The sequence below is a fragment of the Lissotriton helveticus genome, chromosome 1_1, assembly GCF_964261635.1.
Source record: "Lissotriton helveticus chromosome 1_1, aLisHel1.1, whole genome shotgun sequence".
In the NCBI taxonomy this organism is placed as follows: Eukaryota; Metazoa; Chordata; class Amphibia; order Caudata; family Salamandridae; genus Lissotriton; species Lissotriton helveticus.
Window position 1 is genome coordinate 906,995,342 of NC_136057.1, and position 25,564 is coordinate 907,020,905.

The following is a 25,564-nucleotide window of genomic DNA, read 5'->3' on the forward strand; positions in this document are numbered from 1 at the left end:
TGGCCAGGAGCAGGGGACTGACGGTGGTATTCTACGCCAACGACACTCAGCTGGTGGTAGCCCTTTCGAGCAACTCCAGGCACGATGCTGCGAAGTTTCATGGCGATCTTGCGGCAGTTGCCGAATGGATGACAGCTAACTGCCTCCAGCTGAATGCTAGCAAGTCAGAGGTGTTGCTGGTGGGAAGGGACCATGGGCTATGAAATGAACATTGGTGGCCCCTGTTTTGGTTTACTGCGCATTGCGTTGTAATGGTTTGCGTGGTAAAAGTTGCGATGTAATGGTAGTGCGTTGTAAAAAATTCGTTGTAACCGTGCTACACCAGACTGAATTATGCGAACTCTCTGTACCTAGGGGCCAACAAGGCCAAAATACGCAGGTTACAGAGAGTACAGAATGCTGCAGCAAGGGCTCTTCTGGGCCTACGCAGAGTCTGTTCGGTGACCACTACAATTTGTTGCCTTCATTGGCTGCCTGTGGCTCAATGAATTGAGTTCAAGGCTCTTTGTATAGCCTTTAAGATCTTGAAACTGCCTTCCCCTAATATCTTTACAGATTTGCTCTCCTTTTATGTCCCGTCCCGTCCGCTCCGTTCCATGGGGCAACATTTACTGGTGGCACCTCGGGTCAAGAGAACCCGGGCCGGAGGCCGTACTTTCTGGTATAAAGCGGCGATTCTCTGGAACTCTTTGCCACCCCATATTCGTGGGCTTGACAACTTGTCTGAATTTAGGATAGCTATTAAAACTTTTCTTTTTCTCACTGTGTAAACTGCTTCCTGCGCTGATGTTGCCTATTTTGCTACTAGCGCCGGAATGCCTCTTGGCTGGGGCAGCTGTCGCGCTCTATAAATGAATTAAATAGAAATAAATATAAAATGAAATAAAAATACACCAGACTTGCTGAGTACTCTCTAAAGAGAGATGCTGCAGCCACTTTTATGCTTTGGGAGCTCCCTGAAGGACACTCTTCATTCATTCCAATCTAATGACACCTGTGACCCGGGGGCACAAGAGAAACATTACTGTTACTGGCTGTGCCTGTGATGCATTTTTAAGCACACTGTAAGTTTGTCTGCTTCTAAGTGCTTGGTGGCCTGTGCTGTTTGCATTGCATTTGATCTGACCAAGCTAGCATTTCAACCACTGTGTCTTTCCAGCACTTCAGTATATGTGCGCATCGTGGAGCAAGAGAAACCAAGTGTGCAAGTCTTTTGGTTCGAGATTTACTTGTCTTTAATTTGACCTGTTTTAACATATTCATTACAGGTCTAAGATTTGTGTCTCTGCTGTGGGGATTATGGGCTCGTTCTACATTGCAGGTTAACTATTGCAGAGCGGTTTAATAAATATTATTTGAGTGATAATTTAACATATGACAATTCGAGAGTTTGATACCAAAAAATAATGGAAGCAGAAAGCAATGATGTAAATCTTTGGGCTGGGTTACAATAAGATAGCTCAAAACATTAGTGCTTTTGTTGAAGAAAGCTATGTGATGGACACAGCTTCAAATGTCAATATGTTAATCTTTCTGAGAATACAGCCTACCACTGAACGTAGCAATAGCAGGGTCTATATAGGGTCCGAAGTTATTTCATTTGAAATGTTATCTAATTGTTTATATTATGCTACCCAGTACCATCTGAGGATGCACAATTGATGAGACTGTGCATTTGTATTTATGTTGGCTCACCAGTGACTTGGATTACCGTGGGGTACATGACGTATTACAGCTATTGTTGGGTGCATGCTAGCTAGGGCACTATTTCTGTGAATGTTTTGAAACATGCTCAAAGCTTGAAAAACAAGCACTTGATATGCAATAAAGTCTTTCATTTGCAAGAGTTTAACCTATTGCCATTGTAAATGAAAATGCTTTTTATTTATCTGTTTTGATAATTAACACATAAATCAAAGGCATTGTCATTTACAATGCCAATAGCTCAAATGCTTGTAAATGCGAGACCTATTTCATTTCAAAGAAGCTGTTGCCATTATCCCCGGCTGCTTAGAAAGTGAAAGCCTGCATTGGGTGCTGGATGTAGCATAAAAGCATGTCGTGCCTGCGTAGGAGAAACTCATTAAAGAAAATAGTGCTTACAGACTGAATAAGACATATCGTATAACAACAGAAGTAAAAGGGCCAGTCCTCATGGGAGGTTAAAAATGAAGAGAAGGTGGTGTTAGGGAAGGACTGACAAGCCTATTAACAAACCAGAAGCCAGCATTTACCAAGGAAAATGACACAAGCCAAATGAAAAATATGGGCGGAGCTTCAAGTCAATTCTCGAATACAGCATGTCTCGCATAGCAGCACATGTGCTGCCCAGGCTCGACTTAAAAATGGATGATTAGTGGTATATTCAGGGGCCATTAGAGACACCCTGTGGGCATCCCTTGGGACATGCTGGCTAACCCTAATATAATAATCATCCTTTGGTATTGCCCGGCAGCTACAGCAGGGTGAGCACCAAGAGAGCAGACAACCAGCAGACGGAAGGTGACTGTGGGCAAGCAGTGAAAGAGGCCACTTGGCCTATGTCCCCACCTTATAAAGGTGACCTGGGCCTGCCAAAAGCTGCCTCTAGCTAGCCCAACCCCCAACATCTGGTCACTACAACCGGAAATTAATTTCCGCACATCATCTGTGTATCGCTCTGAGACAAAGTGAGCACAGGTGACTGAGCGAAAATTACTGTACTGTTTCCATGATCTCTGATGGGGCAGGGTTGTCATGTTCGATAGTTGCCAAGATCTATTCTCTCCTTGATAACAGGAGTTTACAGTGGCACTGTGAGGAAGCTGGTATACAGGCGAACATACCCGGTGGGGGCGTCTGGAATCAGTCTGGACACCAATCCCACAGTCTATGTTGTCTAAACGTGCAGTTCCTATATAGATCTATAGGAACTACACGACATACCAAGACTGCAGAGGGGAGGTGGGGACCCCAAAAGGAATGCTGATACTTGCGGATTAGGTGCCCCACCCAGAATTATGACCTGCTTGCTGTTGCGAGGGGGCTGCAGCAGAAGGTTCCCACACCTTACCCACTGTTTCGTGGGGTGTCTCATTTTTTGCTGCCCTGGGACTGTGGTGAGCGGCATCCTGTCCTTTGCAGCCCTACTCTCGCCGCCCCCCGAGGCAGTCCCTAGGGCTTGCCTACACCTCTACGCTCCTGCCTCACGCCGACCCACCTGGCGGGGCGACTGGCACCTAGTGGACTTGCCCTTTGAAGGGGCCCTATTCCTGAGGTTCACTGGGTGGTGGTATCCCGGGCCAAGGGACTTCTATATCGTCGTGGAGTCCACATCCCAGTAAGGGGCCTAGTATCACCTGGCTTGGCATCTCAGACAACTGGTCCGGCTTGGAGCTGTCCTATTCCTGTGGATGACCTGGCTGCTGGTGCTGCCGAAGAGCAAGCGGGCCAGAAAGAGTCCTCCAGCACACCATTCTCATCCCACACACAATAAAGTTCCCATGGATTCCGCCACCTGCCACGACCTGGTTGCTTGTGCTACCCAACGGTAAGCGGGCCAAGTGAAAGTCTTCTCTGCGCCATGGCTTCCGGAACTTGGCCCTCCTAATACTCACTATGAGCAAGAACAAAGCCCCACCCCCAGTCCAGAACAAAATGGTCCGCTTCTCGACTGCGCCAACGTGGCCCGGAGGCTCCGGTGGGGTGGGGGGAGGGTCATCGGGCATGACAGACTCCTTAGAACACCCCAACCCTATCTGGCCACAGTCCTTAAAGCCATACAAGACACAAAAATGGCCCTAAAAAACAGGGTAGACGAAGTCCTGATGGGCGTGGCGCTCCTTCGCCTGGATTGCTGAAATGTTGTCACCCGACTCAATGAGGCTGAGCCCCGGGTGTCTTCAGTGGAGAATGATGTTTCCGTCCTGAAACAGCAGGTGGCCAGACTTCTGACTGCGACAGCTGCCCTGAAGGGGCGGGCAGAGGATGTAGAGAACTGCTCCTGCCGCACTAACCTATGGATAGTGATATTCCCAGAGGTCTCAGAAACATCGGATGTTGCAAAATTCCTGGAGGACTGGTTTCACACATGGCTCCCAGAGTCAGCCCTCTTGCCGTGGTTTGTAGTAGAATGGGCCCATAGATCTCTGGCCTATCGCCCCTACCTGGGGCTACGGCATGCCTCTTCATCGCCAGGGTCCGCAATTTTTGGAACAGGACGTAATCCTCAGAAAGGCCCGTGGGCAGTCTCAGCTATGTTTCCAGAACACATGCATTATGCTGTTCCCCGACTTTACCAGGGCTGTCCAGTAGCACCACGGCTCATTAACAGATGTCAAGCAAGAGTTCTGCGCATATAATCTCCAATATATGCTTCTGTTCCCAGCAAAACTCCAAGTCCTCTTAGACTCTAAGCGATTCTTTTTTGAGTCCCCTGAGCAGGCCTGGTAGTGGGTTGAGGAGAGAAGAGACCCACACGCCCCTTTCAGACTGGCACGGCCCAAGTGTTAGGCTGCACCAAGGTGCCGCCAATCGGGCCGAGGCCTCAGACGAAGCAGCAGACCCATTCCTATAAAACCGCAACCACGATGAACCGAAGAGGTTCTTTCGGCTGGACCAGGAGCCCCTTACCCTTAGAACGGCAGGGACTGATGGGTGACCGAGTGAGGTCTCAACGACGCGGATCCCGGTGGGAAAGGCTCCCCAGCTTGACCCTGTCTAGGCCTGTTTCCATTGTTCTAGGAATGAACAGTTAGCCGTTGTGTCCCATGGAGACTGAGCCTACTCCTTGGTAACTGTGTCACACTTACCCTGACTTTCTCCGGTACAGTATCCTACTTGAAGAAAGTCCACTCAACTTCCTGTGCTCATTGCATGCTTGTCTCCTTGCTTTCTATTTCTTTTTTGGTTTTCTCTCCCTCCATTGAGGTCCAGCTTGGGTGACAGCTGCTTCATGGGTGAAAGTATGGGGAAAGGGGAGTTGAGGGGGAACACAGGAAATGGTTTGTTGAATTGTTTTTGTTTTGTTTGTGTTGCATCAATCACTAGGTTTTTCAGCGCCTGCACTACACCTCACACATGACCCACCAGCCACCCTTCACCCCCCACAAGGCTAAGCTACCCGAGCTCCAAGCCGGGTTTCGTTTCAGTACTGTCCTGCAATACCACTGACATCTGACATGCCCTCACTTAAATTGATGTCCTGGAATGTGAATGGCCTTTTGAACTGCATTAAATGCACTGCTGTCCTGTGGTTTGCCAAACACCTCCAGCCTGCTGTTCTCAAGCTTCAGGAAACTCATTTGCTAGGAACCCAATTCCCCTTCCTTCGACTCTATGGGCATGATGGAGTGTTCCATGCAGGATTCAGTCGGGTCTCCCGAGGGGTGGCCAACCTACTACATAGGGGATTTCCTTTGGCAGTTTCCAACTCACATATAGGCCCACATAGGTGATACGTGGCGGGGAGGGACTCCTTGAAGCCCAACAATATAACTTCATCTTGGTCTACTTGCCTAACTAAACACTCTGCTTGCAAACCTGCAAATGGACGTCTTCATTCTTGGTGGCAACTTTAACGCGATGCCAGACCTGGATGCCTCTGGTCCTCTCACTCAGGGGCACCTCTCCCACGCACGCCAACTCTCCACCTGGATGGACGCACTGGGGCTCTGTGACTTATGGAGAGTTCGGCACCCTCGAGATTGGGTATATACCCACACCTTGCAGCGCACAAAAACGGATCTCAAAGCGATGTTTTGTTGCTACCAGCTATGGATGTATGCCAGGTGTACTGTGTGGCCATTCTCTCGATGGAAATATCAGACAATTTCCCCCGTGACAATTGGCACTCCTGACTGGACCCAGAGGCACATCTGGCTTCTTAATGCTTGGTACCTCATGGTCCCCCAATTTGAGGCTTCAATGGCACTCGGGATCCAAGCCTACTTTGAAACTAACTAGGGATAAGGAGATTCAGCAGCCACCCTGTGGGAGGCCAGTAAAACGGTGATCCATGGTGTGGTAAGGGGACTTGCACATAGGAGTGATAGGGAGAAAGTAGCACAAATTATGGCCCCCGAAATCCAGGTTTATGACCTAGAGCATCAGGCCCATGGCTACTGTACCTCTGATCATACATGGCGGCTCTCAGCAGCCAGGTACCAACTGCGGCAACTAGCCCTCGAAGATGTCCGTCAGTGCTGGTGAGCAAGAACATGTAACATTTACGAGCATGGCAGCAAATAATAAAAACTTCTCTATTGGCTCGCCACCCATGACACAGTCTCGCGAATCGTACCCAAACTGACGGAAGCGGGCGGTTAACGCATGTCCCAAACTCCTGATATCCTGACTACTTTTGCAGACTTCTACCAGGACCTCTACACCTGTAGACCTTAACCCTCCCCCCAGGAGGTAGAACACCCACTATTCCATGACATCCCGCTACCTACTATCCCCTCCTCCGTGGCCCATGAGTTGGATGAGCTCATCACTGAAGATGAGATTATATTTGCCCTATCGGATATGCCATGCGGCAAGATGTCTGGCCCGACGGCTTTTCTATCGTGTGCTACCGGATGTTACGCACTGAGCTGACCTCATGCCTGCTCAACCTTTATACTGAAGTAGCTATGCGGGGAGCCTTCTCTACTGGATTGGTCCTAGCTTCGATAGTAGTTATTCCTAAACCTCAACACCCTCCCAAGAAGCGCTCCTCGTTCAGACCTGTTTAGTTAATGAATACCAAAATTAAACACTATGCTAAAATCATGGCTAATCGGCCTCAACTCGCTTTACCATACCTAATTCATCACGATCAATGTTGCTTTATGCCTGGGCGCAGCAGGAGACACTGCATCAAAAGGGTTCAGGTGGAACTCTCTAGAATAGGTGCATCTCATCCTCCAGCAACTTTTCTTCTTTTAGACTTCGAAAAACTGTTTGATAAGGTGGATTGGTCCTTTCTCGAGGCTGTTTTCATACGTGCCGGTCTGGGGAAATAATTGAGGCATCTTTTCAGTGCCCTATGTCACCAGCTCCTCGCACAGGCAATGCCTAACACAGTGGGTGGTCATGGGATGGGGGCCAGAGGAGAGGATCACTCTCTAAGCGGATGACGTTTTATTGTTTTTGGCCAACCAGTACTTCACGGCGCCAATGTCTCAAAATCCTTGCATTATTTAGCGAGGCCTCCAGGTGAACACATTCAAATTCATACTGGTCCCAATCAGAGGTGCCCACTCGTGGCTGTCCAATATCCTGGTGAGGCATCTCTCCTTCAAGTACCTGGGGTTTCATATCAGTCCTGCTCCTAGACCTCACAAGAGACATCAACTTAACCCTGTTAGTGTCCAAAATCAAAAGTGACATCCAGAAGTGGTTGCAGCTTCCCCTGCGTGTGATGGGTCATATCACTCTCTTCAAAATGATGATTCACCCTCGCTTTTGATACATATTCCAACACTTCCACTCCTGTGCTGATTCCATGCACTCAACTTCACTGTACACTCCTTTCTCTGATTGGGCAGCCGCTCTCAAATCACATTTTCAAATGGTAGACAATCTCTGTATGATGGTGGGCTGGAGGTGGTGGATCTCCAATGCTATCACCTGGCATCCCAACTAATTGTTGCTAATGACTGGCTCAGAGGTGGGTGCGATGATCCAACATACTGAGGAGAGCTTTCTTCCCTGGGATTTGACTGCATCCTAGATATACTGTACGGTGCTCCTGTACCCTGCAGCCTACCTGACATCACTTGAGTGATCTTCCTCTGCCAGAGATCCACTTTAATATTCCTATGCTGGAACTGTAAATTGACGGGGTGACCCTCCTGTGGAGGGGGTGCTAGCTCCACCATACAGCTGGCTTAGAGGGCTTCCACAAATAGGATATGATAGTTATCACAGTCCTTGAGGATAACTGGTGGGGAAACACATTTTGCCCTTTTGAGACCCACAGGATCGCTACAATCTTGATCGAACACAATTTCATAAATATCTGCAACTACGCCATGCACTCATAGCCAACATCCCACCTGACACTAAGGTCCTGGAATTTTGCCCCCTGGAGGCAAAATTCTTAAGGGACCACATTAGTAAATGTGCAATCTCCCAAATGTATTGATCTTTCATTATGAATTACGTGGAGGTGAGATGCAGCTGTAATTGTACTTTACTTGGTGGATTCCAAAAACGAATAAAAAGGTTATTAAAATAAAAAAGAAACATATGAAAGCCCATGTTGCACATGTGCTCAGAGAGACATTTAAGAGATGGGGTTTGTAGTTGCACATGTGGTCAGAAGCACTGCAAGGGTGACCCATCTTTTAGGAACCGCAGAGATGGTGTACACTCATACATTTATCTGAATTCCTAAATTGACACCTCAATGTGAGGAAAGTGGCTTATTGTATGGTGAGGTTGTGCGACGTCACAGTGTAATAAAGGCAGGATTCTGTATCATATCCAGTCATGTTCGTTTTGTAAATCCTACACTATTTCCTGGGTAACTGTGACTCAGAGTAGTCAGGCTTGGTTGACGTGAAAGTGTAAAGCATTTAGAAGTACCAGAACAATTGAATAGAAGAAAATGCAGCACAATAAAAATCTGACATCAATTTATAAAAATAGGTTGTATTTTCACCTTTAAATAGACACATCAATGAATAAAGTCCACTGTAGAGTTCTGGAAATATAATTTTTTAAAGAAACAATAAATTACAGATTTTCACTTCGCTCAATAAATCATTGTTTTCTACTGTGACTTGTGGTTTAGTGTTAGCAATACGTAACAAAAAATCAGCTATATAGGCACTCTTGTGGTGACCAACTTTGGCGTTGAGCTAGTCACAAGGACCTGTAAGGTCCAGTTCAACAGTTACCTCACAGTTAAAACAGTTTCCAGTCCAGTTCCAGGTTGTATGGGCAAACCGCCATAGACATCAATGGAGTGATCCTGAGCTAAGAGACACAGGATGCTGAAGATGCTCAAGGATGCAGAGGATGCTGGGGTCTTGCTGGGGCCACCTTTTGGTCCACCAACATGGTGGGGGGACTTTAGCCCCTCAAAGTCCAGACAAAAAAATACCACTGGTCCACTAGTCTCTGGTTATAGTAAAACAAGGGGTTCCCTTTAACTGTCAGTACCTTCCTTGCTGGGCAACCAAACGCCACTTCATTGACTCTCCTGGTCCAGAAATCTCGGGTGCAACTTTTGAGGGTCAGAGCTCAGTCTCTCAGTCTTCACTTTGGTGGTCACTGGTGATCCAGTGTTCTTGGCTACCAAATCACCAAGGCAGGCTTCTTCACATTTTTCCTGAGTGGCTGTAACAGGCAGTTAGCCAGCTGACTCTTGGAGTCACCTTCTCTGTCTGGTGCTTGGGGATGACTGTCCTGTGAAGAGAACACCATACGGACAGTCCTCTCTTTGCTAGCCCAAGGTGGAGCAGGCGCAGTTCAGTCTTTGGTGCAGCTTCGCTTTGCTGGGTCCAAGCAACAGCAGGGTAGTCTTGTTTTGTACTCTTTCCAGTACATACTTTATCTGAGGTCTGGGTTCCAATTTTATGCATGTTTCTTTTCCTCAGAGATGTGGCTTCTACTAGCCAATGGGCACCATGTCCACTCTCACTCAGTGATGACTTCCTGTAAAGTGTTTCATCGAACTAGCCCATAATTGGATTCATGATTTTATGGTATTTATTTTTTTGACATTTCTGTCTGTATTTATCCATATTTATTTTTTGCTAATTTTATCAGTATTTATTCATATTTATTTTGGGTTTTGCAAAAAAATGAGTCTGAAACGAGCATATTTCTACATTTATTAAACCGATAAATATGCAGTCATGTCTGAACACCTGACAGGTTTCATTGTTATAAGCACACTCAGATGATAAAATACACGCTTATAAGAAAACATACACATTCTAGTTTCAATCTTGTGCCTATCTGCTGCTGATTAAGGCTCTTTACTAAAATTCTTATATTTGTTTAACCCCCTTACCTTTCAATTGACACAGCTATTGGCCTAGTAGTAATGATTGATGGCATTTAGAATCACTTAAAAAAATAACGGAATCTTCGTTTTTTACAAATAAATACAGATAGGAAAATAAATGTTTTTCTTTCTGTATTTATCTGTAAAAATCTGTAAAAATGGAAAACAGGGAGCCATACCCATAATGCACCATTCTGCCAACTCCAACAGGCTGAACCCCTATCTTGCTATGCGGCGCTCCCTAGCCCATCCTAGAGGTGTGGCTACCTGGGGCTACATGCCAACAGAAAAAAACAGTTTGGCAATTTCTACCTCTCTATCCATGATGCCCGGCTGTCTGCTAAAACAAAAGAGCATCTCTGCTCATATGTGACTACCATTTGCCCTTTCCAGGGGGCTTCCCCTTTGAAGCTGGCCTTTTGAGCTCACACCCTGTTAGGTTTTAGTGCTAGGAGGAGGACACACCTCTTACCTTGGTAGAGTCTTTGTGTTTCTGCCCGTGTGTTGTTCACACCTCTCCAGGATGGCAGAAGGCTTTCTCGAGGACAGCAGCTTGTGAGCAAACTTAACCAGTAACTGGAAAACTTTGGGCAAAAAAGTGGCAACTTTCTAAAGTTGCCATTTGCACAAAAAAGTTACGTTAAATTCAACTTAGGCAATATGTCAGGTTTAATGCAGTGATTCTTAAGTGATTCTTAAGATACCTTGAAGTATAATATTTGGTAGTTCTATTCAGAAGTTATAACTGCTGAGTTGTCAGTGTGGGACCCTCTACTTGCCAATGGGGCTACTAGCCATTCCACAGTAAAAACACACATTGTTTGTATATCTTCAGAACATGTAAAAGCATGTCCTGCTTTTTGATATGGGGCACCCTGCCTTATGGCTCGATAGGCCTGAAATATTGGCAACTTACATATATGGCAAAACCAAGTTAACAGTTTAAAACTGCTCTGCCAGCCAGTAATGGGGCCTGGAAGTCATGCATAAGTGGTACAGTCCACGAGGGACACTTTAACTTACAGGCCCTGGGTACAACTGGTACCATATACTAGGGACTTATAAGTAAGTTAACTTATGCCAATTGTGGCTGAGCCAATTAGGCATATACTTTTAAAGAGTCATAGCACTGGCACTGAGGCCTGTTGGGCAGGACTGAGTGCAGTTAAAGAGTAGAAAAAACCAGCAACATCAGTCCAAAACTTGAGGGTGCTCTCGCAAAAAGACCAATTGTGGGCTTACCAAGGATGAACAGTGGATTTACGCCCCTCCCATTGCTTATCATTGATTGTCTTTATTGTTTATCTCATTTGCTTTCATTTTATTCTATGACCTTGTCTATATTGTTATTTCATCCCTGTTGCAACTCATTCCATCCCTCTGAGAGAAAACACCCAGAAAGTGGATCAAGCTCAATGCCTGCATAACTGAAATTGGACCAACTGGATGAAGACCAACTCTCTAAAGTTGAACACCAACAAGACCAAAATCATGATTTTCGGGAAAAGCACTTCACCTCCACCTAGTGGCGAACATAGTTAAGAATGACATCCACCACCCACAGCGAGAACTTCGAGATCATCAGCAACAGCAAACTCAACTTGACCGCCCAAGTCGACGCCGCCAGTGCCTCATGCTTCCATACCCTGCAGATGGCTTGGAAGATTTTCTTTTAAGGATTTAGAAATAGTTTACATGCTGCTAATTTGAGAAATTTTGGTAGTAGGCCACAATGAGAGTTGAACATTTCTGTGTAACAATCGCTGACATAACAAAATGCTTATATATGATATGTTTGATTTATTTTGTTATGCTTGTACTTAATTAGGAGTTTATTAGAAATGCTAACTTTAAAATGCAGTTGAAATGTGTTTTCCTTAGGTGGTGTTATTTCATAGCCTTGTGCAATGGATTTCGATACGTTTTTTCAAATGTTGCATTATTTGTTCTGGTTCATGCGACATTCTTTAAGCGACAAGAGACTTTTTTACAGCCCATCTTTCTGTATGAATGGTGGGAACTCACCCTCTGTACTATATACATGGAGAGCAAAAAAGTAAATAATCTTTTTGTCAACTATCCAGTGAGGACGGAATGGACAGACGTTTTTCATGCTGTGCATGGGAAAGTATGCTGGAGTATCAATTTGAACCTGAAAAATTCAACAATGATCAAATGATGATCAGACCACTGTGGACCAACCATTGATGTCATAGTGGCAAATATGAACTATAAAAGTGCCTTTACTAGAAGGAGGGGGCAGAAGCTCTGGCTACCCATTCCCACTTTCCTTGCCTCATGCCTGCCTGTCAGACTCTCTCAATTAGGACCCTTGCCGTTTTTGCCCTTGCTGATGGACTTGCCTGCTGGACGATTTGGAGCAATTTGATGAGAGACCAGACTTGATTTATGCTCCATTCCCCTTGCTCATGGCCATGGACTTCCCCTAGTGGACTTTTAAATTGATCCCTTTGCCCATGCTAAGAGCACCTTTGTGAATCATCCTCCTGCCCTTGTTAGTGGTAGCACTTTGGTGGTTAGGAACCATCCTCTTATGGATATCTGTAGTTAACATTAACTGATGTGTGGTTGCATTTTTCAAGCTGTTAGATTTATGACTGAGCTGCTTAAAATGTTACTTATATGCATTGGTTTTGGATCTTTAATACAATAATCAAATTATGTAAATTCAACTGAGTCTTCTATTTATGTCTAAATGTTCTTTCCATAGAAACTGTGCTTACAAATATCTGATTTTAAATGCCTAATAGTGAGAGTCATAGATTATTTTCAGTGCATCAGGTTGTTCTGCTCTTATTTTGTGTAGCCACAGCAGAGCTCTTGGTGTGTATGATTCTTGTCAGACTAAACTTCTTTAGGAGGTTGTATCTTTCAATTGCAATCCTCTATTTTTACAGCATGGTTCTAAGAGTGATATACAGGGGCGGTTCCTCCATTAAGGCAGAGGAGCATCGCCCCACTGATCAAATTGCCCCAGATATGGAAAAATAAAATGGTAATAAACTTCTGCGTCAGCCACCTCGTCCTGCGTCACCCGGTCCCCGCCGAAGCGGTTTGCCTCTTCATCCTGCGCCACCCGGTCTCCTGTCCAATATGTGTCTGCCTCCTAGATCAATTCTTCCTCCTTCCCCGCGTCACTGGAGAAAGGCAGCAGTCCTTCTTTTATGGTGTCCGCAGTCGAAGGCACTTGGTTGTGCGTGGCTGGTGCAAAGTTGTTTATCGCCATCGGTGGTGGCCATATTGGAAGTAGATGGCATGTCCAGCGCTGTATTACAGTGTCTTTCCACTGGCAATGGACGATCGGGCCAGTCGATAGCAGGAAACCTAGACAGGAAATCTGCGGGGAAATGTAGCTTCCCTGGAACGTGGAAAGTCGGAAAAGAAAAGGGTTGTAAGGCAAGAAATCAACGTAGCACTTTTTGGTTTGTGTCTTTATGTTGTGCAAGTCATATAAGAGGAGCATGATCTGTCAGGAGTATGAAAGGTCTGCCCAGGAGATAGTACTATAATGCTTCCATGGCCCATTTGATTGCCAAACATTATTTTCATTAGACGCATAGTGGATCTCTTTGGGGAATAGTTTGTGGCTTATATACAAAATAGGTCTTAATGCACTTTGACAATCAGGTTGGGTCAAAACGGCTCAGAGACCTTGATCTGAGGCATCGGTCTGTAATACAATGGTCTTACTAAAATCGGGACATAGAAGGAGTGGGCCTGGCACAATGTTTTCTGAGGAGTTGGCAACTGGTTTCTTGTGCTATAGTCCATGTAATCCAATTGCCATTTTTCTTTTGGGATAGCAGATCTGAGAGAGGACTGGCAATATCAGAGAATGAGGGATAAATCTGCAAAAATATCCCACGAGACCCAGAAAAGAACGCATCTCTCATTTAGTTGTGGGTTGTGGTATGTTTTGGATTGCCCCTCCTTTATTGATTTGGGGACAAACCACTCCTGCTTTTATGCTGAATCCCTTAAAATCTATTTGGTCGGTAGCAATGGTGGTTTTCTTTGGATTTAAGGTGAGTCCTGCTTGGTTTAAGTATATGTAATACCTTCTGTAAGTGATGTAAATGGGTATTCCAGTCTGGACTGTAGAGGACTGTAGAGGTCATTGAGATAAGCTCTGGCGTATGTTTGGTGGGCTTTCAATAGTATATTCATATATCTTCGGTAAGTGGCAGGAACCCTGTGTAGCCCGATAGTCATGACTTTGAAGTGGTAAAGCGGTTTTCTCTCTGGCTTCAGGAGAGAGGGGGTCTGCCAATAACCCTTCTTAAGATCTATAGTGGACATTATTCAAGCTTTCCCCAGCCTTTCCACCAGCTCGCCAACTCGGGCATGGAATAAGTTTTACATTTTGAGATGGCATTTAACGGTCGAAAGTCAATACAGAATCGAAGACTTCCATCTGGTTTTAGCACTCAGACTACAGGGAGGACCAAGCACTTTGTGAGGTTTCTATAATATCAGCATTTAGTATGGCCTCCACTTCCTGTTCTACTGCTTCTCCTTGAGCAGCTGGAATGTGATATAGTTTGAGCTTCACTACACGTGTTACCTCTGTGTTGATATTATGGGACACTAGAGATGTCCATCCAGGTTTACCGGATAAAAGAGAGGGATACTAATTCAAGAGGGCAAAGAGTTGGGCTTTCGGTTCTTCCTTTAACACTGTCCCTATGGTAAGACTGACAGAGAGATCTTCTTTTAACTGAAGAAGGGGTATATCCAGGGATTTAGTGGTTTTTACATATTGGGGTGACACCTCAGGGTTGGTATGACTTGGTGAGGGTTCGGTCCATGCCTTTAACAGGTTCACAAGATTTACCTGTCCTTCCCTAACCCTATTAAGAATAGCTACCCGGTACATAACTGGGGATACTTTTTGTTGTATAGTGTAGGGGCCTTGCCAAGTTGCTAACAGTTTCTTCTCTGAGGTGGGTGATAAAATAAATACCTTATCTCCTACTTTGAAAACTATCATCGTAGAACCCACATCATAAAACTGCTTTTGTTTTTCTTGGCATTTCTCTAGATGTTTGTAAACCTTCTCCCAAAGAGTGGATAAAGTTTCCTTTCGAGAGGAAGAATATCCGTGGAGTGGTTGTCCCTCATCTTCCTCTTCAGTTACCTGTTCTACTACCATGTGGAGCAGTGTACGGGGTTTTCTCCCAAACAAAAGCTCAAAGGGAGAAAATCTGGTTGACTTCTGCTCATGTGTTCTGATGGCAAAAAGAACTGGGGGCAATTTTCTATCCGAGTCCTCTGTGTCATCAATTGTTTTTTTGAGCATGTTCTTAAAGGTTCAGTTATATCTCTCCACTAGGCCATCTATTTGTGGATGAAAGACAGCTGTTTGTATCTGATGGATACCTAATAACTAACAAATCTGGCCCATAAGTCTAGACATGAAAGGTGTACATTGGTCTATTAACAGTTCCTGAGGAAACCCCACCCTGCTAAAGAAAGTTACCATCAACTGAGCTACTGCCATTGTAGACATACTAGTAAGGGGAATCGCTTCAGGGTACCGTGTTGTCTGATCTACGAGGACAAGTATGTACTGATGTCCTCTTGAAGAAGGAATCAAAGGGGCCTACTAAGTCCATTCCTACCCATTGGAATGGGACATCAATAATGGGCAGGCTTCGGAGAGGGGCCTTTGCTACACATGGTGGATTAATTCCCTGACACCGGGGACGTGCTGCACAGAACTTAGCCCCTTCCCTATAAACGCTTGGCCAGTAAAATCTTAATAGCACATATTTTAAAGTCTGTTCTTGGCCATAGTGTCCACCCACTACTCATCTAGGAGCAAGACATAATATATAACTCCAGAACGCCATAGAGTCCACTAATTGTAACCTTTAATTTGTGCTTTTTTGAACACATCTATTAAACAAACTATTTTTTTATAAGGGTAAAAGAGCCTACCTGTTCCTTCTCATCCCCGGTAGCCTGTTCCCAAGCATATTTCAGAGTACTATCATCCCACTTTGCCACCGGGAAGCTTCGTGGGAGAAACTGGAGATTCTCTGAGGGGGACAGTAGACATGTAGTCGAAGGATGTGACAATGAACTATAATAAGAATGTTCCCTTCTCTTCTCTCTGCGAGACTTCCCTTCTCTAACTAATGGGGGTTCGATCTCGATACCAGTGAAAGGAGCATCTTGGAACTGGGCTGTCAGGGTATTTTGTGGGTTTTGTTGAGCAAGGTATTCATCAAATCACAGTAGATCCTTTCCTAGTAAGATCTTTGTGGGCAGAGTTGGAACCACCCCTACTTTCCTCACTTGGGGGTTCCCATTCCCCTACAATAAAATCTCAGCTATTGGGTATTCCTTTTTGTCCCCGTGAACACGTGACCTGTACGTACTCTTCTCTTTTAATTTGGGAAAGAGATATTATATCTTTGCTGACTATAGTGTGGTGACACCCAGTATCTAGTAAAGCTATAACAGGACGTCATTTACATAAACCTTTCTTTTATAGGCTGGTGGTTTTTCTTCTGTAAGCAAAGCTCAGCCTTTAGTGTATCCTACTTCCATGGGCTTGCTAGGGGGTCTCTTTAATGGGCGGTTGCGAGCAATGTGTCCCCATTCTAAGAAGCGATAACACTGGGGTCCCTGAAGGGGATTTATCCCTCCCACAGGGGGCTTGACAGGGCCTCGTGGGGGAAGAGCAGGCTTGGATTCTCCTGTTGTTCCCCATCACTGTTAGAGGCTTTTTGAGGGTTTCCAAGAGGCCGGACCTGATGCAATCTAAATACAGTGGAGCAATGAAAAGCCCATATAAGGTCAATGGCTGTCTGTATCGTAAGATTGGAAAGCTGTTTTATTCAAGATCTAGTATTACTGGGGAAGGCCTTGAGGTATTGTACCAAGTACACTTTTTCGGTAATCTCCGTCATAGTGGAAGAGTTGGGTTGTAGCCATCTGTTGCCTAAATCACAGATGCAATAATATAATGCCCTAGGATTGTCCCTAGTAGTCCACTTTTCCCTAAAGAAACCGTTTTTTGAATAATATTCCTGGTCGTATCCCAGTCATTCTAATATGGCTTTCTTTATTTCCACATATGATGTATTTCCATCGGGATTGGCTGACTGATAAGCCGCTTGCATTCATCTGATAAGAATAGGGCAATGCATTGTACCCATCTTTCTTGTGACCAAGTTGCTGTGGTAGTCACTCGCTCAAAATTTGCAAAGAAATAATAAGGATAATCTCCATATGGGTACTTTTACACTGGAAACAGCATCGGTGACTCTCAGGATGGCTATGTCTTGTACTCGCTGATTTGTGGTCAAGAGGGTTGCCTGCTCTTTTAATGTATGCTGAAAAACCTCTTGATCTTTCTGTGCCGTTTGGGTGTGCTGCTTAAATACCAGCTATAAATGGTGCTGTCCCTCCGCTAATTGGACCACCATCGCTTCCATGGTGATAGATTGAGTCATTGTGTCGGTCTATTAGGCGTTACCTATCCCACTTCTGACACCACTGTAGGAATTAAGACCCACTTAGCCAAGAGGATGCACTTATCGGTAGTCAATATTAAGGGGCATTTATTGAATGAAAAACAATCCAAGGAGGATTATCCAAAGAAAAGAATCAAATCAAGAACGTAATACTGTTTTTCTCTCTTTCTCTGCTTCTCGGCATCCCTTTTCTTCTCTTTCTCCTCCTCTTGATGAAATGAATGAGATGGTCTTCAGTTACACACCCTCCGGAGGTTGTATGGTGCCCTTCGCAATAATCACATAAAACACAGCTTCAGTCACTGTGCTATCGCTCTAGAGGTATGAGCAGGGCCGGCGCTAGGCATGGGCAGTGTGGGCAGCTGCCCAGGGCTTCGCACTCTGCCTACCAGGATGCGGCCCGCACAATGGCAACACCCCCACCAGTCCTCGTGTACCCCTGCCGATCAAAGTTAAAGAAAGGCGCCTCTTTACAATTGGGCTCATGAGAGGGGGCCCCCTTCCTGGGGCCTCTAAGGGATGGTGTGGGAAGGCCTAGGGGAGGGGGACACCTCTCGGGCTGCCAATTCAGAGACTTCGCAGGGCACCCATTGTCAGGAGTTTAGCCCACACAAGTTTAACTCAGCCCCCAAGCAATTCTCACACTTTCAGCCCGAAATGGCTGTACAAGAGGTGATTGGGGTGGCTGAAAGGAGGAGCTGTGGCCCAGTTGGAGTCCGCACAAAGCAGTTTCCTAGAGATCAGAAGGTGTTACGTATATAAATTTCAGGGGCCTCGCACATTCCCTTTTGCCCAGGGCCCTGAAAACCCTAGGACCGGCCCTGGGTATGAGTGCACAGTACCCAAAGAAAGGAACCAATTTCAGTTCCGTCAGGCTGCACAGCCAATTCGAATCCAATGAATCAAATTTATTTATTCACAACTATTTTCTTCTTAATTTCACCATATTTGTCATCCATTTTTATCTCTTATGTTCAATCCATTTTATCCAAATCGCGCTTGCCATCTGATTCCACAAAAACCACAGGAGTGTAAGTTGGGTTTCGCATGCCATGAATTTAATTCGGTCACTCAATGCATTTCGGGAAGTATATTTCCCTTCGTCAGGGGCATCATGGCCTGCTCTTTAATTTTACAAAGTTCAATTCATCCTCTCAGTCCCGGCGTACAGAGACGCTCGAACCCCCTTCATGTGCGAGTAAAACATTACTGCTGAAATGCATTGAGTGACCGAATTAAATTCATGGCATGCGAAACCCAACTTACACTCCTGTGGTTTTTGTGGAATCAGATGGCAAGCGCGATTTGGATAAAATGGATTGAACATAAGAGATAAAAATGGATGACAAATATGGTGAAATTAAGAAGAAAATAGTTGTGAATAAATAAATTTGATTCATTGGATTCGAATTGGCTGTGCAGCCTGACGGAACTGAAATTGGTTCCTTTCTTTGGGTTTAGTCACGTTACAGCGCAATGAGACGAAGCGCAAAGCAGGTGTTGCACGCTGGCAAAAAAACAAATGTTTAAAAGATGTCAAAACTCAGGATTACAATAGGTGTGCATCTCATGCTATATATTTTTCAGTGTATGAGTGCACAGTGCCACACACAAAACAATAACAAGAATACAAGTAGGTTTTCTGAGTGCTTCTTTGCCCGTAAATGTCACTTCAAGGCCTCCCACCACCTCCTAAAAATAGTTATGCTCCCCAGTTGGACTTGCCTGGGACCACGACCCTCTGGGACCGTGGTTTCAGGGGTCGAAGCGTCCACACTTCCTCGGGCCCCCTGGAACCAAGCACAGTGCTCACTGAACAGTCATTTTTTTAGGTCGAGCTGGTGTAAGCAGCGCGAAGCGCTACCATCCAGCGAAGCCTCTATTGTTATCCACTTGCTGGGAATCTGGGACAAGGGATGAGCACGAGCAGGGCTGTCGGCGATTTCAGCATGTGTGCGCGCACGTTCACCCACGTGCCGTGCACATCTCCTGTCCCAGTTCCAGAGCAAGTCAGACTCGCGCAATTGCGCGCGCACACACACACATGCACACAGCCACACACATCCGCACACACACACACGCGCACACACACACCCCAACTCCCCCCCTCACTGGCTCTTTTCTCGCTGAGCTGCTACAGGCTCCGTCACTCCGCCGCATCGCGGGGCTTCCCTCACTCATGGGAGCCCCACACTTGCATCTGCGGCCTCAACCGCCACTTCTGCTCCTTCTTACGTCTGCTAACACACGCGTGGTCTCCCTCAGCATGGGAGCCCCGCGTCAACACTGCTCCCGTCACGCCTGTCGTGGAGCGGAAGTCCCGCACCACGACAGGCATGACGCTCCCGAACTTCCGCTTTTCGGGCCGGCGGCGGAAGCCCAGTGATGTTTGTGTTTTGCACATGATGTCACTCTCGCCATGTCTGATCGTAAATAAATTAAAACGTTTGTGTGAAATATTAGGGCACGCATATCCAATCCAAGTGGTATAAGAAAGGGGATGATCCCTAATTGTAAGTGAATCTAGTGGAGGGAATAAGTCTTCCAGGCCTCAGACCCCTTTATTGAAGAGTTGAACCCGGGCTTCATGGTAGCCGAGCTCTCCAAAGTACCCAGGTCGGGACGATTTAAGGATAAGGCGGGCCTTGCCAGATGGTGTGTGACTTGTACCGCTACTGCAAGTTCCTTGCTCAGAAGCAACACGGCAGAGCTGTTTATGTTTTCGCGAATGTAAATCTGTGAATGTGCACTGTTTATTCAGTTGTGCAGTTTTAAACGCCCCCAGGGTTTCCCTGCTGTTTATTTGTTTCAGCACATCCGTGACAGCTGATGTCTGCTGGCAGCATCTAAGAGGGAATCCGATCACAATACCGGCGCTTCACTGTGTTTCACTTGTGTACCTGCTGTGCTCCCCTTGTGCCTCCCCCTCACCCAACACTGCTCGCAGGCCCCTTCCCTTGCCTTCCTTTAATCTCCCCGTGCATCCCCCTCACCCCTTCCACCTCACCACCCCTACAAGGCCAAGTGTCCTCTGTTCATACAGTATTTATGTTGTGAAGGGCCAGGGCCTCTGCTCTTTCCCTGAATATCTACTATGCTGTCCGTGACTTCCTCTGACCTTGCCCTTCACCTCCATCTGGGAGACAGAAATACTGCTTTTGCAATAACTTAATGGAAGGTACTTTCTAATTATAATAGGTAACATCTATTTGATTTTAAAGCAAAATAATTAAAAATTGTATCATTTACTGTGCTCACACCGGGTCAGCAGTTTAAAAGGCTGGCTAAATTGGGTTTTGTGACAATAATGTGTTGTTTTCTATAAAAACTTAGGCTTGTCAGTTTTTTGGGCACAACTTTAAAATATTTGCAATATTGCATGAAAATGGGTGAAAATGTTCACATGTGTACTAATGCATGCTCCCATTTGTGGCTCATTGTCTTTATTCTCTGCATGTTACTATTTTTACCCTGTGTGTTTCATAATCACTACTCACGGTTCCTTTAGAGTTTCTCTGTTTCTAGTCTGGACTGAGCATGTGCAACTTTTGCATTCTTGGAGTGAGACAATCTCTGCATCCTTTGTGTGTCATTGCGTGCAGTCCGAGTGCCGTCACTGTCCGCTTTCTGTTTCATTATCTTCTTTTTTTTTTTGTTTAAATAGCTTTATTAAAGAAAGTATACAATGTAAAACATCAGTACATAAGAAAAAGGCAGCAAAAAGAATTACAATTTGTTAAAGTAGAACATCTGAAAAAACAACCTGGAAAGGGGGTAAATGAGCTTTACTAAGGGAAAAAAGCTTTTAAAGGAGATTTTGTTTAAAGAGAGGAAACAGAGGGGGGAGAGAGAGAGAGGAGAAAAGAAAGAGAAGAAAGAAAGAAGAAGAAAGGAGAGAAAAAGGGAACAGCCTATGAAATAAGCTCTTATATTAAAAGGTAATGCAAATGTAAACAATTCTATCTATATAGACCAAAACTGCAGGTGCAAAATAAACTTATAAATGTAAAAAAAAACAGCAAAATATAATATAAAAGAAAGAAAATTGAGAGAAAAAAAAAAGAAACATCATGTGACACCTCTGGAGAGAAAGTCAGTTAACAGCATCCACACTGCGTCTCTCTTAATCAATAAAGAAGTCGTGGTGGCAAAGGCACGGTCAAGTCTATGATTATGACATAATAAATTCCACCAGGCATTATCAGATATCTTGGAAGTATCCTTCCAGTTGGTGGTTATAACCTGAAAGGAAATTGCTATAAAAAGATCTATAAACTTACGAACATTACAGTGAACATCCCAAATAGGTGAAAAGCCACCTAAGAAAATATGTACAATTTCAAAAGGAAAATCAGTAGCTAAGATTTTGTTCAATTGTAACCAAATGCGCGACCAAAGGAATTTGACTAATGGACAGTAGAAAAACATGTGTAAAAAGTCACCATTTTCATGAGAGCAAGACCAACATTTTTTAGAATCAAGTAACTTAAATTTATATAAGTCAGAAGGAGTAAAAAAAAGTCTGTTGTAAAAAAAGTAACATGTCTGTGTAGTACTAGCTGATAGGGAAACTGTGTGTATTTTAGACCAGATATTATCCCATAACTGCAAGGAAAATATTGAGCTAGGTCTTGTTCCCAAAGTAACTCAAGTTTAGATTTAGTCCTAGTAATATCAGGTTGAGGAAGTATTTTGTAAATCACAGCAGCTTTGAGAGGGAGTGAAAAATCTGGTGGATGAAGGAGAGTTGGGGGAGAGGTAGGCAACAAAATATGTTGTGAAATAAAGTCAGTTAGAAGATGTTTGAGCAGAGAATATTGAGAAGAATGTGTGTTGGAGAGGTGAAAGGTGTCACGAATGTGAGAGAAGGTTGTCAGGGCGTTATCATTAATTAGTTGAGTATAAGTTGTAATACCTTTATCAATCCATTCTTTCCAAAAGAGCGCTTTATTGTTAATTTTAAGGGATTTATTATACCATATGGGAGTAAGAGAGTGAAGATCAGCTTGTGAGAGAAAAGAGCGAAGCAAAGATAGAGCAAGTGCTTTAGAGTATTTAAGAGTGAGGGCAAGGAATCGTTTCGGAGGGTGAGTAAAACGAGTAGCAGTAAGGAATGAAAAAGGGGCAAGTTGCTCAAGTTCTAAAGGACTCTATGCGGTTATGGGGGAAGAGACAGTATCATCCAAAAAAGACCATATTTGCTTAAGAGTAAAGGCGGAGTGAAAATGCGAGATGTTAGGGAAGTTCACTCCACCCAAGTTTTTGGGTTGTTGAAGGCGAGAAAGAGACAGTCGAGCTTTACGATTATTCCATAAGAATTTAGTTAGTAAACTATTGATGGATTTAAAAAAATAATGCGGGAGAGAAATAAGAAGCATAGAAAGGTAGAAATTAATAATAGGAAGTAACATCATTTTGATAGTTGCAAGCCTCCCCCACCAAGATAAAAAGAGAGGAGACCAACCATTTATAAGGGAAGAAACTTTTTTAAGCACGTCTTTGTGGTTGATTTTAATGGTTTCTCTGATGGTATTAGCATATAGAATACCAAGACATTTAATACTAGTAGGGTTCCATTCAAAACCAGATCCATGAAAGAGATGAGAAAGACAAAATTTATTAAGTGGTAAAACTTCGGATTTATCTATGTTCAACTTATAACCTGAGACTGAAGAATAGTCATGTAGCAAAGAAAAGAGAGAAGGTAAAGAAGTGAGTGGATTAGAAATATAAAGCAGAATGTTGTCTGCATAAGCTGTGTATTTGATCTCAACGTTTTTATAAATAAAACCAGTGTAAGAAGAAGAACGACGTATATTTTCTAAAAACGGTTCTAAAGCAAGAACGAAAAGAAGGGGCCAAAGGGGACACCCCTGCCTAGTACCCCAACGGAGGGAAAAATAATCAGATTGCCGACCATTTACCCAAATAGAAGTAGAAGGAGCAGAATAAAGCAGTTGAATGTAACGAATAATAGGAGGACTGAAACCATGCCATCTTAATGCTCCAAACATAAAATCCCAATTAACCCGATCGAAAGCCTTCTCGGCATCCAATGTAATAGCCGCAATAGGGGAATCCATTTTAGAGGCAAGGTGTATAATATTAAGGAGAGTTCTCGAATTATCCGTAATGGATCTACCTTTAACAAACCCAGACTGATATATGTTTATGAGATCAGGAATAATTTGGTTAATCCGTAAGGTTAAAATTTTTGCATATATTTTACAGTCGGTATTAATAAGGGATATGGGAAGTAGATGTGGTATTAAAACATTTTTAAACTGAAGATAAAAACATATTGTGAAGCTATCAGGGCCGGGCGTTTTGTCTTTGGGTAAAAGAGTAATGGCGTTAAGTATTTCTTTCTCTGAAATAGGAGGGTCTAGGGAGGAGAGATCTATGACATTATCAGAGGATTTAGGGATGGATTGAAAGAAAGAATCAATTTGTGCTGAAGAGGGGTTGGATTCTGGGGTGTAGAGAGTGGAATAATATTGAACAAAGCAATCAAGGATTTTGGCATCAGAGGACCGCAGAATACCGTGTGAGTCAGTAATAGATACAATTTTAGTTTTTTGTTTTTTAATTTTGAGATAGTTTACAAGTGATATACCTGCCTTATTACGCCCACCGTACATTTTAGCATTGAATTTAAGAAGTTTATTGGAGGCAGAGCCCCAGGAGTGTTTGTTATACTGCATCTTAGCTTTAATAAGAGAAGACAGCGTATTAGGGGAATTAGTAGTGAAATAGAGATGTTCCAGATGTTTAATTTGTTTGAGAATTTGAGTAGAGTGAGCTATGGCTTTTTTCTTTTTACGAGATACAAAGTCAATAATACAGCCTCTAGCGGCAGCTTTAAAGGCGTCCCAGATAAAATGAAATTCAGAGGTGGAGTGAAGGTTAGTATGAAAAAATTATTCCATGAACAATGAAAAGTGCTCAACAAACAGAGAGTCTAGAAGGAGAGAATTATTAAAGCGCCAGCGCCTGGAAGTGGGATTAGGAGAAGGATGATCCATGTCCAAAATAACGGGGGCGTGGTCGGAAATGAGAATGGAACCTATTTCTGAGTGAGTCATAAACTGAAAAGAATGTTGGGTGAGAAAAATGTAGTCAATACGTGAGTGCGAGGTGTGAACTGGAGAAAAAAAGGAGAACTCAAGAGAGTCAGGGAGGGATATTATCCATGAATCAATAAGGCCTCTGGAGGAAATTGCCTTATGGAAGGATTTTTGCATTTTGTTAGGAATGTACTTGGTTTGTGATTTCCTGTCCAAAAAGGGATCCATTAGCTGATTGCAATCACCCCCTAAAATTAAATCTTCAGTGTCCTGTGAGGAGAGAAGCGGAGGAAAATCATTCCAAAAGGTGGGGTCAACACCATTAGGGCCATAAACATTGCAAAAGGAAAACTTAACATTATTAACAGTACAATCCAAAAACAACCATCTACCTTCAGTGTAATAATTCCTTTATTTAGATATAAAACATATCTTTAAAAGTCGCACAAATCACATTGTATACAGTTTTATAAAAAATAATTTAAAAAATGATTAAAAGAGAAGCAAACAATAAAATGTGGCCGGAAGCATGCCAGTTAAAACATTACAATTTGTGGATTAGCCCTCCTGGTCTTTGCAAGTTCTATTATAATGCATATTCCGACTTAGCGATGAGCAGAGACCTCAGCAGTATCCATATTTTCTAGGTTGCGGTACGCTTGCTGAATAAATTTGGCCAAATTTATACTTAAATTAATATTATCCGAAGACAAAGCAGCAATGATGGCATGCCTACAGGACCGAACCCCCAGCCTGTTCCATTCTGGCTTAAGCAGATGCCTGCGTTGAGAGTTAAATGTAGGGCAGATGCATAGCACGTGCAAAATTGTTTCAGTTGCTAATCCGCATCCTCTACATATTGTGGCCTCCTTTTTGCGGCGCCAGGTGGGTAAATTTTGAAGAAAGCGCCAATCTCCCATTCTTAGGGCAATCAGACGGCGTTTTAGATGAAGTGAAAATGTCGTGGAGAGGTAGGCAGCAGGTGTTAGTCGTTTGTAGGAATTAACTAC

At 44.1% G+C, this 25,564-nt stretch overlaps 1 long non-coding RNA gene across 2 annotated transcripts in view; it reads right to left on the reverse strand.

Moving 5' to 3' along the window:
* Nucleotides 1–25,564, reverse strand: part of LOC144771334 (uncharacterized) — a 364,444-nt gene that overhangs the window by 281,196 nt on the left and 57,684 nt on the right. For both annotated transcript variants that reach the window (XR_013599277.1, XR_013599276.1), the window contains exon 2: nt 20,985–21,151. This is a non-coding gene — a long non-coding RNA (uncharacterized LOC144771334). The remainder of the gene's footprint in view (nt 1–20,984; nt 21,152–25,564) is intronic.